The following is a 15,280-nucleotide window of genomic DNA, read 5'->3' on the forward strand; positions in this document are numbered from 1 at the left end:
ATATATTTTATTTTCTTCATGTATGTAATTAGGAATGACCATTTGAAATAGAAACAGTGTTGCCCAAGAGCCCAATTTACAAAGTAGTAATTTACTATATTTACGTCAAAGTAAAGCTACATGGCTAATTTTAGGAAAGGCCTGGGAAATAAACCAATGTGCTTTGGGAAATCTTGGATATTTAATTTTTAACCCTTTCATTCATGGCTTACAATGTTCTAATGTTTGTGTATGGATGAGATGGGCTTTAAATAATGGGGAGGATATTTCTTCTTGTTTTCCTGAACCAATTAAACAATAAATTTGAATGGCAGCCATTTTAAAGAGCTCAAAATCATCCCCTAGAGAAGGGCCTGTTTTCTTTCTCTCATCTTGTTCATAGTGCCTGACACCGTACAAGATAAACAGCAGGAAATTTCAAACCTGTTGATTTGAAAAGTTTACAGAGACACTGTGTCCTCCAGCTCCTCCTTGAGCATATCCCTGCCGACCCTATATTTAGAGAACAGATTCCTGCCTGATTCTGGAGACAAGGTTAGATCTGTGAAACAGATGCTCATTATAGTTCCCATGCATACTGAAGAAAAATTTAGAAAAGTGATGAGGTAATTTGTATAATCTCTAGAAATCTCCTTGAAAGGACCATAAGGAGGCTTGGTCAACTTGTCATTCTAGCTTATCTATTCTGATCAAGTTTTTTATTCCTACTCTTTTTTTTCCACTTTTTTATTTTAAATAGCTTGTTTTACATGTCAATCCCAGTTCCCTCTCCCTCCCCTCCTCCCGCACTCCCCTTTCCCCCCACCCTCCCACCCTATTGCCAAATCCTTCCACATAGGGGATATCAGAGTCTGTCATTTTACTCTGGGTAGGGTCCAGGCACTCCCCTAAGAGTCCAGGCTGAGAGAGCATCCCTCTTTGTGCTATAGGCACACGAAGACTGTTTGTATATCAGGAATAGACACTGATCCACAACTCAGGGCCCCATAGGTTGCCCAGGCCTTTTCGCTGACACTCACATTTGGGGGGTCCAGATCAGTCCCATGCTGGCCTCCCCACTGTCAGTCTGGGATCCAAGAGCTCTCCCCTCTTCAGATCAGCTGTCTCTGCTGGTTTTGCCAGCCCATTCTTTGCGAATTTGCTCATCACTCCTCTCTCTCTGTCACTGGGTTCCTTAGTTCAGTGATTAATTGTGTGTTTGCCTCTGCTTCCATCAGTCACAGGATGAAGGCTCCCGGATGGTTATAGACATCAAGTTCATTATCAGGAATGGGCATTTGAGGTGGTCTCTCCACTATTGCTTAGCTTGCCAATTGGTGTTATCCCTTTAGATCACTCGAGGTCACTCTGGTGCCTGATCTGTATTCGATCCTATGATTCCTACTCTTTTTATGGACTTTGCTTTTTTCCTCTCTGCCTTATTCAAGGTATGGTGAACACTAAAGATTGAACCAAGGACCTAGAAGGGATCTCTACTACTGATTGTACTTCATCCCCTTTTCTCTGTTTTGACTTGTGGAGAGAGCGAGACAGAGAGAAAGAGAGAGAGAGAGAGAGAGAGAGAGACAGACAGACAGACAGACAGACAGACAGACAGACAGAGACACACACAGAGAGAGTTATGTAAACATATGTGTAGCTGTGTATACCCCTGAATTTATGCAGATGCAAGAGGGGTATATGGCATCCTTTCTGTAATTTTCTACATTATTATTATTATTATTATTATTATTATTATTATTATTGGCGTGTGTGTGTTTATCTTTCACTGCATCTTGTCCTTGTTCCCCAAAGCATTAGAGTTTCAGGCACATGTGATCATGCTCGGATTCTTATGTTGGGGATGAGGGTTTAAAGTTAACATGCTTATATTACAAAAACTCTTACCCTCTGAATCATCTCCACTCTTGTTTTGACTTTTAGAGTCATGGCAATTTTTGTAGACTGGCCTTGAATGTATGACCCTCATGTGAGTACCTTGAATTCCTCAGCTTCTTGAAAAGGATATATGAAGTTTAAAAACCATTTTGTTACTATATACAATGACATTTAAGCGGGCACTGTTCGTGATAGTATGTTTCTACCTTTTTAAAATTGTTTAAATTTTTAATTAAGATATGATTACATCACTTTAAAACTATTGAATGAGTGTGTGTGTGTGTATGTGTGTGTGTGTTAATGTGTGTGTGTGAGTGTGTGCACATGCTGTAGTAAATATGTTACAGTGTATGGGCAGGTCAGAGAACAACTGGCAGGAGTTGGTTCTCTCCTTCTATCATGTGGGTTCTGGGATTCAAAGTCAGGTTGTTAAGCTTGTGCAACAAGAACCTTTACCCACTGAGCTATCTCTCTGCCCCTGTAATTTTCCTTATACACTCAGTGTGGGTCCACGTATGTAAATAGTAGTTGTACCTATCAAAACTCTCACCTTACCATTGCTATCATTTTTCAAGTTCCTTTACTAATGGTCCAAAGTTATCATTATTTCTTTCTATAGTAGCACTGGTTATCTTATAAAAATACAATTACTTTTCTCCATTTTCCTCATTTGGAATTATAGACAAGTTTTTTCAATGATTGTATCTCCTGTACCTGGTACAAAAATTTATCATATGAGTGAATAGCCAGTGCATGTGTATTGAACTAAGGAATATATGTTGCTTCTACAAATAATGTTGCTATGAACATAGTTGAGCAAATGTCCTAGTGGTATATTTGTGCATCCTTTGAGTATATGCCAAAAGAGGTATTTCTGGGTCTTGAGGTAGATAGATTGATTCCCAATTTTTTGAGAAACCACCATTCTGATTTCCAAAGTGGCTGTATATGTTTGCACTCCCATCAGAAGTAGATGAGTATTCCCCTTACTCCACATCCTCTTCAACATAAGCTTTCATCAATGTGTTTGATTGTAGCCATTCTGATAGATATAATATGGTATCTCAGAGTGGTTTTGATTTGAATTTCTTTGATGGCGAAAGATGCTGAGAGTAATTTCCTAAATTGCCAACAATTTTCAGCCATTTGAATTTCTTCTGTTGAAAATTCTGTTTAGATCTGTACCCCATTTTTAAATTGGATTATTTGGTATTATTTGGTTAAAACGATGACATCTTGAAATTTGCAGGCACATGGATAGAACTAGAAAAACTAAGCATCCTGAGTTCAGTAACCCAGACCCAGAAAGACAAACAGTATGTACTCACTCATAAGTAAATATTAGATGTAAAGAAAAGGATAATTGGGCCAAAATCTACAATGCCAGAGAATCTAGTTACAATGGGGGAGGAATTAAGAGGGGCACATATGGAGGGCTTCAGGAAGGGATAATAGTTAAGATCTCATTGGCAAAATTGGAGGAGATAAAAGGGAGGGGATTTGGGACTGGAACATGAGGGACTGAGAAGGCCTAGTTGGGGGGCAGACATAATGACGAGCAATGAAAGAGATATCTTGGAAGGCAGCTATGCTCACCACTATATCATCAACACCCACTGAAAGATATATCTTGATACAGGGAGCCATTGTAGGGTTGGGGATACACCTGGTGCTAGAGAAATTCCCAGGAATTTACAAGGATGACCCCAGCCAAGACTCTTAGTAATAGTGGAGAGGGTTCTGAAGGGGCCTTCCCCTATAATTAGATTAGTGACTACCCTAACTGTCATTATAGAAGCTACATCCAGTAACTAAAGGAAGTATATACAGAGACCCACAGCTGAGCACTGGACTGATCTCCTGGAGTTCAGTTGCAGAGAGATATGAGGGATCATATAAACAATGGGTGTCAAGATCATGATGGGGAAAGCCACAGACAGTTAACCCAAGCTAGTAGGATTTTCATAGACTAGTTAACCCAAGCTAGTGGGCTTTTCATAGGCTAAGGACTGATAGCTGGGAAATTTGCATGGGACTGAACTAGGCCCTCTTAAATGTGGGTGACAGTTATGTGGCTTGATCTATCAGGGAGATCCCTGGTAGTGGGATCAGCACCTATCCCAGGTGCATGAATTGGGTTTTTGGAGCCCATTCCCTGTGGTGTGATTCCTTGCTCAGTCTTGATACAGGGGAGAGGAGCATGGTGCTGTCTCTATTTGACATGCCAGACTTCGCTGCTTTCTCAAGGAAAGCCTTACTCCCTCTGAGGAGTAGATGGGGGGTTGGGAAGAGTGAGAGGTGGAGGAACAGGAAAAGGAAGGGGGAACTGGAGTTGGTATATAAAATAAAAAAATTAAATAAAAATGCTTTTACTGGCGACCTATGAGTAACTATTTGAAGATAAAAGATACAGATACACCAATGGACTTTATTTGCTACATCCTGCCAATTATTTCATTATGTTGACTTGTCTTCCACTATATTATCAATCAATATTTTACTGACTCACAAAAATATGTTGAGTGCACATTATAACGTAGTTTTGGTAAAGATGTGCACTGGGGACTTAAAGTGAATAAAGCATAATCTTGACCATTGTCTTAATTTGGTTTGCAGTACAGTAAAAGAATACCTGAGATTGAGTAATTTATAATGAGTAGAAACTGTAGCCTGAGTTTTCTTATCCAGCCTTAATATGAGGGAAGTGTCTAGTCTTATTGTAACTTGATATGCCATGGTTGGTTGATATCCATGGGAAGCTATCTTAAGAGAAGTGGAGAAGAAATAGACAGAAACAGAGTCAAGGTGAGGGAAAGGACTGGTAGGAGAGGAGGGAGGGAAAACTGAGGTCAGGATGTAAAAAAAAGAAAAAGAAATTTCAGGATGATAGTGCTGGAGACTGAATAGATAGAATGATAAAATTAAATATAAAGCTGGAATAGACAAATATAAAACCAGAGCAGCATTCACAAAGATTATATATATATGTATATGTATATATATGTGTTTATTTATTAAAAGTAAACACCTTTTACCTGCCAAAAAATAAATTAGTTTATGTTGTCAGTCAGTCCTTAAGCAGTTTGTAAATGTTGCATTTCGTTTTCATAAGAAAATGTAACGTCACCATATTTTTGGACTTTAAAGTCGGGATATTGTAGGATATGTTCATAATTAAAGTAATACAGCAAAAATAATTTCCTCTGCATTATTATAGCTCTTGTTATTGAACCTCTAGGCACTGGATAGGTAATATTGAAAGGAGAATATTGTGGAGAAAATAGCTTATGCACATTTTTTAATATAACCAACAAATTTGCTTCCAATTGTGAGGGAATCTACAGCCAGTACTCCCTGGGGTTCATGGCACCCTTTGTGATGTCACTCACAAATTATGATGAAATCAAAAGATAGATATCATTGATTAGCTATTGATAATGTTTTTAAACGTGAGACTTGGCAAAACATGAAGAATTCTGATTATTCACTGTACTTCCAGAAATTGACTTAAAGTCTTTCCTATTGGAGGACACACAGCAAGGCAATTATTATGCTTATTAGTATACATTTGTTAGCATTCCTGAGTGTAACTAGCAAAGTTAACATGATTGAAAGCAGTTCTGTATCCCTAACAAGTATTTGAAAAAAACTGCTCCTACAATTGGACCATTAGTTTTAGTTCTGTGGGATACATCATGACAAAAGAAATTTACGAAAAAATGTTTAATTTTGAGCTAACAGTTTCAGAGTGTTAGAATCCATGTACATCATAACAAAGAGCTCAGCATAAGGGCAGGCAGGCATGGTGCTGGAGAAATAGCTGTGAGTTTACATCTTGATCCACAAACCATGAGGCAAAGAGAGAAAGCACTGAAAATCTCACTGAAACATCTCTTCCAATAAGATCACACCTCCTAATCTTCCCAAACAGTTTCACCAACTGGGAATCAAGCATTCAAATACATGATCTTGTGGATGGCATGTGCATTCAAAGAGCTACATTCTACTCCTTGCCCCCCATAGGCTTGTGGCCATATAATAATGCAAAATTCACTTAGTCCAACTTCAAAAGTCCCCAAACTCTTTTAATCTCTACAGTTTAAAAGTCCAAAATCTTTTCTGAGACTCAAGTCAATTTCTTAATTTTAAAATTTGTGAATATTTTTAAAAATTAAATTATGTTCTTCCATCCTTCAACGGCATGAAATATGAATTACCATGCCAAAGGGAAAAATATGACATAGAGAAGAATAAATACTGGACCAAATAAAGACCACATAGCAACAAGACAAACTTCAAATCTTGTAGTTCCATGTCTGATGTCACTGCTTAGGTAAATCTTTCATTTTAGTTTTTCTGCCTGTAACAAACAACTCTCTCTTGGACTGTTTCCATTCCTTGTCTACAACTCTCCCTTGCAGATATTCCAAAGCTCTAGCATCTCCAATACCATAGGGTCTCCAATGCAATCCAGGCTTCACTTTGACAATTTCATGTAATGACTTCTCAATACCTCCATGCAGAGACTCCCCTGCCACACTCCTAGCCTCAGCAACTCTGCACAAACATGGAGGAATGATCCACTTCCCATTTACTGCTGTGTCCTTCATGACTGTAAAACCAGAATCATAGTGAAAATAATGCTACCAAGTTTGGCTGCCTACTTGAGATGGAGCCTGATCTACTCTTAGAATCACATTTGCATAAGTTTTCCATTGTAGTTGCTTTTGCAGAAAATTACTAAAGCCCTTCCTTTTTCTACATTGGAAACTTAGTTGAATAAGGTCTTTCCCAGAGAACATTCCACCCTTTGTTCCATTTCAGAAGAGGCATTTCTTTAGTCTGCTCATCTCTTTCAACCCAAGCTTAGGCTCTAACAATACATTTTCAGGTGTTATTATTTTTCAAACTGTACATTTTATATTTCTTTTTTTCCTCACCTGTCCTTTTTTCTTTGTTGACCTGTAGAGTAATTGCTAATAACTATGCTAGAGATTCAATATTAAGGTGTCTCATAATCTCTGCCAAGAAATTTATCCAATATTTTTCTTATTTGCTCTAATAAAATTTCTTAAGACATGGGCAAAAGGAAGTCACATTCTTTGTCAAAATATCACAAGCATGGGCTCTACTCCTGTTGCTTATATTGTTCTGCTCTGAAACTTCTTGGTCTGGGCCTTATGGTAGTTTGAATGTAATTGCCCTCTATAATCTCATAGGGAATGACAATATTAGGAAGTGTAACTTTGTTTGAGTGGGTATGGCCTTGTTGGAGGAAGTGTGTCACTGTCAGGGTGGACTTTATGGTTTCCTATGATCAAGACACCACCTAGTGTTTCAGACAACTTCCTGTTGCATGTTAGCCAAGGTTTGCCTACATACTGCCATGCTCTGTGCCATGATGATAATAGACTGAACCTCTGAAATTGTAAGTGAGCCCCGTCAATTAAATATTTCCCCTATAAGACTTGCTGTGGTCATGGTGGCTCTTTACATCAATAAAAACCCTAACCAAGACAGCCTACATACTCCATGTTGCTCTCAGAACTACTGTCTTCCAGTCCCCTACTCAGATGGTTCATCTAACCCAGATTATAGCATAAAAGAGAATTCCTAATCCAATGCCACACAATCTTTCAAAATCCTTCAGAAAAACAGCATTGTCATGTCTGTCACAGCAATAGCCCACTTCCTGGTGCTAAATTCTGTCTTAGTTACTTTTCTATTGCAGTTATAAAGCACAATAACCAAGGAAACTTATATAAAGAAAGCATTTAATTTGAGGCTTACAGGTTCAGTGGGTTAGAGTTTATGACCTTCATAGCAGGGATCATGGCAGCAGGTAGTCATTGCTTTAAAGCATTAACTGATATCTTATATTATTAAGCAGAAAGGACTCATTGAGAATGTCATGGGTTTTGAAACCTCAAAACTTGTCTGTCCCCAACGATAGGCTTCCTCCAGCAAGAACACACCCCCTCATTGTTCCAAAAATATATACCATGTGGGACCTGAATATTCAAATATATTAGGTGATCAGCCCATTCCTATTCAAGCCACAACTTATGCAGAAGTCATCAACTAAAATGGCAAAATAAAGGTAATATAATGATAATTTAACATTATTGAATTTGTTTAGTGTTTAGCTATTTGAACTGAAGCAATATGCAGTCAAAAGGCATTAGCATGAAACCAAAAGAAAAGGGTGTAACTCCTTGCTATTTTATACTAATTGGGCAGTACTAATAATTATAAGGCAGAGCTTTTGGAAGCCAGCTCTCCACTTTGTTGGCAACACTCCAAGATACCTATAACAAAACTTACTTTTCTAGTTTGATTTCAAAACATTTATAAAATTTCAAAAGAGTTAAAAGAAGCACTTAAATATGTACTAGTAAAATTATTCCCTGCATGAACTTACTTTGGGTATCTTTTATCATTTTTCATATATTTCATATCTTTATCATAGAGATTGTATTATTAGAATATGAAAAAAGGAAGAAACAAAATCACTATGCCTGTCTGTATTATAGTCTTTTCGGAGTTGCTGGAGGACAGATGTCAACCTGATTCAGGCTTTGATCAAAATGGAAAGCTTGCATGTACTCCAGTAGAGAGCACATATTTTGAACTCTATGTGCTCATGATATACTATATTCAAAATATTTTATGTGACATATTACAAAAGTAACAGTATGTTTTTATTTCCTGTGAAGGAGTCAGTAAGTTGTTTTGCTTGGTTAGTAAAAGGCCAGATCAGGATGCAAATATATCAGAATAGCTCTAAATCCCACTGTAATTCCTCTCTGTTTCAGTAAGTTATGAATTCATAACAGAGGCTCAAGATGTTCACATTTCTGGCTTACTTTATTTTCCTTTCTCTGATTACCTGTTCTACTCAGTTTGCAAGTCTTAAAAATTCCCACAAACGTTGAAGGAAACTCTTCAACAATTAAATTGTACTACAATATAGCAGAAAAATACAACTTCTGGGTTGTGGAGAACTGCTTGAGTTCAGGCTTTTCAACTAGCTTCACCTCCTCATGAAACACCTAGAGAGTTCTAAGTTCTTCATTATGACTATTTCAAAGTATTTGTTAAGCTAGATTGAGTGCCGTCTTTTTATTCTTTGAGAATTCCACACATGTATACAATATGTTTTGATCACACCTTATACTCCCTCCCCTACATTACTTCCCTCATTCCTTCCACTGTTGCCTTCCAACTTCATGTCCTGTATTATCCGACTGAGTTCATTTTCTGCTACCAGCATATGAATGGATGTGTGGTAATCCAGTGAAGCATGGATAACCAACTAGGGGCCACATCCCTGAAAAAAATAGACTCTTCCTCCTTCAGTAACTATCAATTTCAAACAGATTCTTAACTTGTAATTTCATCTCTCATCCATCCTGGAAATTTTGCTGACTTGATTTTGTGCAGGTCTTGAGCATGAAACTGTAGCTATTGTGAGCCCATGTGTACAATGGCCCTATCATATTAAGAAAACACTATTTTATAGCGATCCTCCAAAACCTCTGGTTCTTACAGTCTTTCAGCCCATTCCCTCCACTATGATCCTTGAGCCTTGAGATATAGATGTTCATAGAATACACGTTATTGCCATTGGTCTTGGTTATACACCTAAACTTGAAACAAAGTAAGTCCCTATTGCTGAGGATACCACATACTTAAGCCATAGGACATGCAGAAATCAAGCTGACTTTCTCTCTGATGACTAGCTTTCACCATTCTGAATGGTGCTGGGAGTATAAAAACAGCATTTATCACATTTTTAAAAATTTCTGGAGATTTGATCACATAGCTGAAGGTTACTATAACACGTTGCTTTCTAAATGTCTTCTAAGAGCAACAACTATACTCATATGGTTTATTAAGGAGATTCAGCAAAGTCATTTTCCTGGTGATTCTCCAACAAAAAAATGGAAATTTGAAATATTTTCAGTATAAAAAAATCCATTCAGCCATTATATAAAATGAGGAAAATACTCTTTTGTGTTAACATCTCTCATATATTCTCGGGGAAGCTCTTTTATGAGGTTTCCCGGTTCAATTTGGTTGCAGATGCTCATGATTTATAAAGCAGTTCATGAAAAAAGAGAATCTGTATAAAGAACAAAAACAAAAGCAAAACTCTTCAGTAACACATGGTGTGCATGTCATATTCACCATGCTTTGCCATTTTGGTTTGATGCTAATATTATGATGTATGTTTGTGGCTCATGTTTTCTGATGTTCAGGTATATATGGAGTAGTTTAGGGTCAAATTGTCAGATTTCTTTCCCTTCCTTCCCTCTTTTCTATTTCTTCCATTAATTATTTTCCTTTTACTTATGTATTTGTTCATTATTTGTCACATTTTTTATCTTATGGATTTCCTTCTAAAAAAAGAGAATGTAAATAAACAACCAGAAGTTTACATCTTAACTAAAGAGACTGAAGATCATAGTTTTACATATATGTATAATTTTGAATTTCTGTAATTAATTTTAATTGGTTTGTTATACTTACTCATGTTTATGAGATAAGAAATGACAATTTAATACATGTCTACAATGTATATTTACCAATTCAACATAATTAGTATTTTGATCTCAAATGTTTATTATTTCTAAACATTGATGTTGCTGGTTCTTTCAAAATACATTATAAGTTGCTGTAGACTATAGTTATCTTGCTGTTCTGTAGAATACCAAAACAATTCCTCATAATTAACTGTAATTTGGTACCCATTATCTAACCTCTATCCTCTTTCCCCTTTTTAGTCTCTAGTTTCCTACCTTGTTACAGAAACAATGAACTGATTTATCATTAGGGAAACAAAGGTTGTATTGTTGCCTACTTGGATACTTGCAAACGTGCAGTATTTTTAGACACCAGCCTTTTTTATTTGTTGTTTTTAGTTTCTGCAGTACTGAGAATGTAAGGCAAGTCTTCTGTCAACAAGCAACCTTTTGTGGTTCAACGTAGAAATTTATGCTCCTCTATCTGCATGTGCCTATAATAGTGTTAGAGATTTGCTATCCATAAAATGACGTATCTATTGAATAGAGAAGCTAAATTTTTTTCCATCTTCACTATTCCTCTAGTCATGAGCCACTAAGTAATGAAGTTCTGGAAAAATAAGAAACAAGCAAAAAGAACATATTGTCAGCTTTGTCATCGTCTGTCAGAGCATGAGACTGTTTTTAGATGAGTTTGCCTAATGGATGTTAACCATGGTCTTTTTGTTGTGTTCAGCAATTCAACACAACTATTTTAGAATACTGCCATGATGTGTTCACAACTTTCAGAGCCCTTAGTACATATTTATCCCCTTTCATGACCCAAAATATCAGTTTTTGTTGTTTTTTTATATATGATTTTTAATATCATTTGTGAATATAATTATATTTAGTTTTGTGGACTATTTAATTTGACTTTTGCTTTTTTTTGGATCAGAACAGTAAAAAAATAAAATATCCATGAATCTTCAAATATCTTCATAAAACTTTGAATGTTCATGAAAACATTCTACATATCCTTCCTTTACCATGAGATTCCACTTTGATTTAGTTACATGGATTAACAATGATATAAACATAGATTTCTAGCCAGAAGTAGTGGCATATACCTTTAATCCCAGAACTCCAGAGGCAGACGCAAGAGGATCTCTGTGAATTTGAGGCCAGCCTGGTATATAGAGTTAGTGCCAGTACAGCCAAATCTGTTGCACAGAGAAACCATGTCTCTAAAAATCAAAACAAAATTGTAGGTTTCTAGAGAAAGGGAAGTGAGTGATTAAAATCTTGTATTAATATATAATTTCATAATATAGGAAGTATCATAAAATCAGTCTAATCATTTTAAAACACTATGTGTACAGTGTTTCATTAACTTGAAATGCCCTCCAACTCTTCTTGTGACCCTTCACTCCCTCTCAAATTCATGACTTCTTCTTTAATTATTCTTATGTATAGCTTACTGAATCTATTTAGTGTTGCTCATATGTGTATATATTTAGAGATTGGGACTGAATAACTCATTTGGGGCCCATCCTTAGAGAAGACTGATTCTTCATGATTTAGTAGCCATTAGTTGCCTGTGGATCTTCATCTAGAGGTAGAATCTTGTACTGACATAAGTGTTATAATTGTTCTTTAGACAACCCAAATGCTAAGATTTCATAGATGCAGCTTCCTCTCATATATTGAAAACAGTATCTCACAACAGACCTTCCTTTCATCTGGCTTTTACAGTCTCTCTAAAGAGTCCTACATAATGTTCCCTGAACCTTAGGTGTGGGAATTTTATTAAAGAAGTTTTAATTGTGAGTATTACATGGTTAGTTGGTCTGCATTTTGACCACTTGTTGCTCTCCATAATGGTCTCTGTCTGCCACAACAAAGGCCTCATTGATAAGGGGTGAGAGTGATACTTCTCTCTGGATATAGGGATAGATATTTGGGAATTACACTAGTTTAGGAAAAGTGGCAATTGTACGTTCTTCTCTAGGCTACATGACCTCAACAGCCACAGGTAGCTGGCTAAGTTTATAGGACTGGGCATGAATTACCTCTTACTGAGTTGTACTGTACAGCCAGTGGTTACCCCTCAAGATATAAGTACCACTGTTGCCTATAGTTCTTTGAGTAGGGTTGAGACCTTGTGGACTGTTGCCCATCCACTTTGGCAAGTCTATTGTAGCTGCTTGTTCAGCTCTTGTTTAGGTAGGTATGTTGGTGAGACTTTATGAGTGTAGCTCTGTGGAGCCTTATCTTACCTCTTATTTTAATCTGTTCCTCTTTATCTGTGTTTTGCCTCAGGGCTTTTAATTTTCTGTCTATCTTACTTTCTTGCTGTCTCTGTGTCTGTCTGTCTGGCAGCTGCCTGGCCTCTGGCCCCAGGTGTGGGCTCTTTTTCTCCCTCATTCTCTCCTCTTTCTCTCTCCAGTCTACATTTCTCCTCCTACTTATTCTTTATGCCTGTCAGACCTGCCTATCACATGCTTATCTAGCTATTATTGGCCATTCAGATTTTATTAGACTAATCAAATGCTGTAGGCAGGCACAGCAACACATCTTCTCATAATTAAACAAATACAGCATAAACAAATGTAAGACATGTTTACATGCTTAACAAATCCAACATATACAAATGTAACACACCTTTACACAGTTAAAGTAACATTCTACAACGTTAACAAATGTGACAAAACTTTGCCTAATTAAGTAATATTACACAAGGGAACACAGTGAAGAAACACTGGACCAAAACAAGACCTAAAACCAATTAGGCAGACTTTATACTCTAGATCTTTATGTCTAATGTTAAAACACTCTTCAGATCTCCAGTCAGTATCATTGTTGACTGCAACACACTTCTTCTTCTTGGACTGTTTACACTAAATTAGCAGCTTTCCTTGGCAGATAACCCGTAGTGTAGCTCTGGCATCTCCAACATATTGGGGTCTCCAAGGCAATCCAGGCTTCAGCTTTGCAGTTTCACAAAATGGCATCTCTACTCATTCAGGAGTAATAGATATGCCCCTGACACATTCCTGGCCTTAGCAGCTTTCCTTAAGTGCAGAGGCAAATTACATAGCCTCTTTCTTCTATCCTTGACTCCAGAACTACATAGCTGAAGCTGCCAAGTTCTGCTGCTTCCTAGGGCTATAACATAGATCCCTTGTTCAATCACATCTTCACCAACTTTCTGTTTTCAATAGTTTCCTTCACTGCCTAAGTTTGGCTGTCCTGAAACTAAATCTGTAGACCATGTTGGCTTCCTTCTGCCTTCTGAGTGCACCACCATGACCTTATTAAGCTTCTTTATTCCTTTTCACAAGTTGAAAATTTAGCTGGGTGGGATCTTGCCTAGAGGTCAACATTCCACTTATTTATTCTATTTCTTTAATCTATTTATCTCCTGAACACAGGATTTAGCTCCATTCCACTTCCTGGTGCTCTTTTCTCCTCAAATTGTACATTTTATATTTTTCCTTATTCAGTTTGCTCCTTTTCATTATAAATCTGTGTAAGAGTGGCTAGTTATAACAATACAACAGAGTCAATAATAGGCCACTTCAAAATTTCCTCTACCAAGGGAATTAATCCAAATCTTTTCACTTTAACCTCAGACAGACACCTTGAACAAGGGCAAATAGCAGCTACACTCTTCACTAAAATATCACAAGAACAATCTCTAGGCTACATATTAATAGTCTTATCCTCTGAAACATCTTGACCCAGGCTCCCATATTTCAAATAACTCTTAGCACCGCTGTATTCCTTGTTTCTACTAGTATGGGCCATTAAGCAGTGCTTCAACCATTCCATTGCTTTTCTAATCAACAATGCCAAAGTCCTTGAACCTTCAAAGAAAAAAAAGTCCAGTGCCAACAATAAGCCACCAATTTGGAATTGGTGATTGAGATTCCACAGATCTCCTGAAACATTACCGTATTTGTTACTGTTCTTGGTTATCCTCTAGAACTTGAGGATAATGCTCTGCTGCTACAGATAACACATATTTTAGTCATAGAGCATTGAGAAGCCAAGTTGACACTGATCTGGAAGTTCCATCCCCTATAAGGACTCATCAATCTGAGTTGTTGTGCAAAGGTAAAACTGGAGGTTGGATATAGTATATTTAGGCTATGATCATTTAGGTACTGATCATACTGGACTGGCACATAGGACATGTGACCATGACTAGGCCTGAATTGAGATAGTACAAGCCAATTGGGTTCCATGAGACTTGATAAAATAAACCAACACACCAGCTGTACAAATTAGAATAGGCATGGAGTTTAGATAGGCTAGGATCCAGGGTAGTCACCAGAATGGTTTGGTGTAAAGTATGTGTGATCAGAGCCAACCCTAGTGGGGTATAATCCATATGCTTCACCAGACTGGGTTGGTACACAGGCTTTGTGACCTAGGTTTGGCCAATGAATTTCATTGGGTACATTCAGGCTACAGCTCAGAGCTCAAAAAACTGGACCAAAGCACATAATGTGCAAACTGGCCTAGGTCTGGAGAAAGATGTGGCACTGATGGGCCTAGATTTGTGCCTCTACCAGTTACTGCTATATGTTTTTGGACAAATTACTTTTTCCTCTGGGCCATAACACTATTATATATAAAATAGAGTGTTACAATTGTTCATTCTTATTAATTCATGCTTAATATATTTTTCTTATGTCTGATATGTTATTTCACAAATATTTTTGTCTGTCATCATATAGCTTATAATGTAAACTTAAAATATTCATGATGTCTTTATTGTATTTTTCATGGCTTTAATTTTAGTATATATGCTTTAAAGTGGTAAAATTAACTTTTAAATATAAAAAGTTATTGATTACACTAAAACCAGGTTATCTTGCCCTTGCTCAGGA

At 37.0% G+C, this 15,280-nt stretch overlaps 1 protein-coding gene across 1 annotated transcript in view; it reads left to right on the forward strand.

The window, feature by feature from the left end:
• Il1rapl2 (interleukin 1 receptor accessory protein like 2) overlaps window positions 1-15,280 on the forward strand; it is a 1,115,671-nt gene that overhangs the window by 741,438 nt on the left and 358,953 nt on the right. The gene's annotated exons all lie outside the window — the stretch shown is intronic.

The sequence above is a fragment of the Mesocricetus auratus genome, unplaced genomic scaffold (genome assembly GCF_017639785.1).
Source record: "Mesocricetus auratus isolate SY011 unplaced genomic scaffold, BCM_Maur_2.0 Super-Scaffold_100003, whole genome shotgun sequence".
Taxonomy (NCBI): Eukaryota; Metazoa; Chordata; class Mammalia; order Rodentia; family Cricetidae; genus Mesocricetus; species Mesocricetus auratus.